Here is a 3,571-nt window from a genome sequence, read left to right as displayed (position 1 = left end):
TAACTGCATCATTACCATCTCCTTGATAAAATTTGGGGTGCTGAAGCTGAATGCTGGCATTTCCTCAGAAGTGAGACAAATTTCATTGGTGAACTGGCTTTTGTTCTCGAATTAGCAATTAATTCTGTCTTAGAATAAAATAGCACTTTGTGCTTTTAGTGACATTCTTTGTAACCTACACAAGAAAAATTTTGGGTGCTGGACATTATAGTTCATCAGAGGGAGTAGAGATACAGTTTGAGGAAAACACTTGGACCTATCCTCTGTGTCCTTGAACTTTTTCATTACTCTCTGATTCTGGAGTCTGGTCAGTGTCAATATTCCACGAGAGTTCTTACACAATTTATCTCACCCTAATTTTTTTAAGTAAGCAATGTCATACTAGTGCCTTGATTGCATGCTCTTTCCTCCTTTAGAGAAAACCTACTTCAAACCTTCAATGAAGGTTTCACTTGCATAAATGGAAGAAGGCTCTACCCTGCAGCATTCTCCTCTTCCATGTGCCCACTTCAAGTTCTCAGGCAGTGTTGGCCTGCTAGGTAAGAGCTGGGTTTGTGTGCTATAGAAACAATGTTGCTTTATTGTGCCTTGAAATGGGTCAATGATGACCACCCAATTTCATGAAGAGAGCTGATGACATCAAAATAGTCATCCAGGTGTACGCTGAGGCCCAGCCAGGAGCACAGGGTTACAGGAGGTCCCTTAACACTTTGGACTCCTCCAAAGGCACTTGCCTCAGTTTCCCAGATACACTTGCCCTTTGTCCCCTGATCAGAAATAGACAAAAACCTTGTGCTCCTTCGTTGGCAAGAGTGATGCCAACAGTAAACTAGATGCATACTCAAATCTTGTCTAAGTCTGCATGTCACCACCATTTCTGATGGCCCTGTCTGTTTTTGGTGTTTTGCAGGCATCTGGCAAGCCCACCTGGAGCCAAGCTGAAATCTTTGGTAAGCGTAATCATCTGGGCTAATGTCTTCCCTTATAATTTGCCTGTGCTTTCAAGTATTGGCCACTGAGTCACAGCCAAACTCTATGGCTTGGGGTTAGGGAACAAAGAAGCAAACACGACAAGTAAGTGTCAAATATAAGTCAGTAATTTCTTCCATGTTGACCTCTAATCTTATGAGGGGAAAAGAATTTCCTAGAACACCGATATTTCATACCCACATCAATATGAGCACTCCTCAGGAAAATTAGAGGATAACTCCCTCCTGAACAAGGCGGTCTATCTTGGTTGGCCAAGGAGTGAGGAGTCACAGGATATCAAATGAAAATTTCAGGCTAGTTCAAAGTTCACTGTATCTTAAGACCATGGACAATCAAGGTGCAGAGCCTTGATTAAATTGCAAGAAGTAGTCTATAAATCCCCAGCCTAGCCAAACAACATATGAAGTCTTCCCAATTGTCCAAACATTGACTCAATATTCCAACTATTCTCATTTCAAAGTTAATTTGTTCATGTGTTTAGTTGATATTTACTGTGTTGACATGGAACCACATCCTTCCCAAATTCCTTCCCTGAGTATGTTGCACCTCTCTCTACACTTCACTTGCCTATCGTTAATTTCAAAAACAAAATGCCAGCCTTGGAAGTTGTCTTTTGTCAAAATTTTTCTGAAGGAACCTGAGGCCTCGGGGATTTCTGACAACTTTGCTCTGTTTGGACTCATGAACTCGTGTCTTCTTTTCAGTTTAGTGTCATTCCCATGTGTTTCTCCTTACCAAATATGGATCCATGACAGGACATTTTTCACTCTCCATGGGCCTTCAACTCACTGTAGTGTTCAAGAACCAGTGTTGCCCAATGAATTTAAAAATTCAGGTTAGACCTTGCAGAGGAATGATAATGCCCATGCAGTTGAATGTGGTACACAGAAGTACCTTGAAAGAGTCTCTACAGTCTACAAGTAACTACATCATTAATATCTCCTTGATAAAATTTGGGGTGCTGAAGCAGAATGCTAGCATTTCCTCAGAAGTGAGGCAAATTTCATAGGTGAACTGGCTTTTGTTCTAGAGTAAGCATTTAATTCTGACTTAGAATACAATAGCACTTTGTGCTTTTAGTGACTTTCTTTGTAACCTACACAAGAAAAATTTTGGGTGCTGGACATTATAGTTCATCAGAGGGAGTAGAGATATAGTTTGAGGAAAACACTTGGACCTATCCTCTGTGACCTTGAACTTTTTCATTACTCTCTGATTCTGGAGTCTGGTCAGTGTCAATATTCCAGGAGAGTTCTTACACAATTTATCTCACCCTAATTTTTTTAAGTAAGCAATGTCATACTAGTGCCTTGATTGCATGCTCTTTCCTCCTTTAGAGAAAACCTACTTCAAACCTTCAAGGAAGGTTTCCCTTGCATAAATGGAAGAAATCTCTACCCTGCAGCATTCTCCTCTTCCATGTGCCCACTTCAAGCTCTCAGACAGTGTTAGCCTGCTAGGGAAGAGCTGGGTTTGTGTGCTATAGAAACAATGTTGCTTTATTTTGTCTTGAAATGGGTCAGTGATGACAACCCAATTTCATGAAGAGAGCTGATGACATCAAAATAGTCATCCAGGTGTACGCTGAGGCCCAGCCAGGAGCACAGGGTTACAGGAGGTCCCTTAACACTTTGGACTCCTCCAAGGGCACTTGCCTCAAGTTCCCAGATACACTTGCCCTTTGTCCCCTGATCAGAAATAGACAAAAACCTTGAGCTCCTTCGTTGGCAAGAGTGATGCCAACAGTAAACTAGATGCATACTCAAATCTTGTCTAAGTCTGCATGTCACCACCATTTCTGATGGCCCTGTCTGTTTTTGGTGTTTTGCAGGCATCTGGCAAGCCAACCTGGAGCCAAGCTGAAATCTTTGGTAAGCATAATCATCTGGGCTAATGTCTTCCCTTAAAATTTGCCTGTGCTTTCAAGTATTGGCCACTGAGTCACAGCCAAACTCTATGGCTTGAGGTTAGGGAACAAAGAACCAAACACGACAAGTAAGTGTCAAATATAAGTCAGTAATTTCTTCCAGGTTGACCTCTAATCTTATGAGGGGAAAAGAATTTCTTAGAACACCGATATTTCATACCCACATCAATATGAGCATTCCTCAGGAAAAAGATAGGATAACTCTCTCCTGAACAAGGCGGCTATATCTTGGTTGGCCAAAGAGTGAAGAGTCACAGGATATCAAAAGAGAATTTCAGGCTAGTTCTCAGTTCACTGTATCTTATGACCATGGACAATCAAGGTGCAGAGCCTTGATTAAATTGCAAGAAGTAGTCTCTAAATCCCCAGCCTTGCCAAACAATATATGAAGTCTTCCCAATTGTCCAAACATTGACTCAATATTCCAACTATTCTCATTTCAAAGTTAATTTGTTCATGTGCTTTAGTTGATATTTACTGTGTGGCATGGAACCACATCCTTCCCAAATTCCTTCCCTGAGTATGTTGCTCCTCTCTCTACACTTCACTTGCCTTTCGTTAATTTCAAAAACAAAATGCCAGCTTTGGAAGTTGTCTTTTGTCAAAATTTTTCTGAAGGAACCTGAGGCCTCGGGGATTTCTGACAACTTTGCT

At 41.2% G+C, this 3,571-nt stretch overlaps 2 non-coding genes across 2 annotated transcripts; both read left to right on the top strand.

Moving 5' to 3' along the window:
• Nucleotides 1–595: 595 nt before the first annotated feature.
• LOC114635979 lies at nt 596–672 on the top strand. Its single transcript, XR_003713560.1, has one exon. It is a non-coding gene; the product is annotated as a small nucleolar RNA SNORD115 (small nucleolar RNA).
• A 1,834-nt stretch (nt 673–2,506) lies between these two features.
• LOC114635978 lies at nt 2,507–2,583 on the top strand. The gene has a single exon (XR_003713559.1). It is a non-coding gene; the product is annotated as a small nucleolar RNA SNORD115 (small nucleolar RNA).
• Nucleotides 2,584–3,571: the final 988 nt, after the last annotated feature.

Source organism: Grammomys surdaster, unplaced genomic scaffold (assembly GCF_004785775.1).
Source record: "Grammomys surdaster isolate TR1022 unplaced genomic scaffold, NIH_TR_1.0 120639, whole genome shotgun sequence".
In the NCBI taxonomy this organism is placed as follows: Eukaryota; Metazoa; Chordata; class Mammalia; order Rodentia; family Muridae; genus Grammomys; species Grammomys surdaster.
This window is presented reverse-complemented; position numbering and strand designations above follow the sequence as displayed.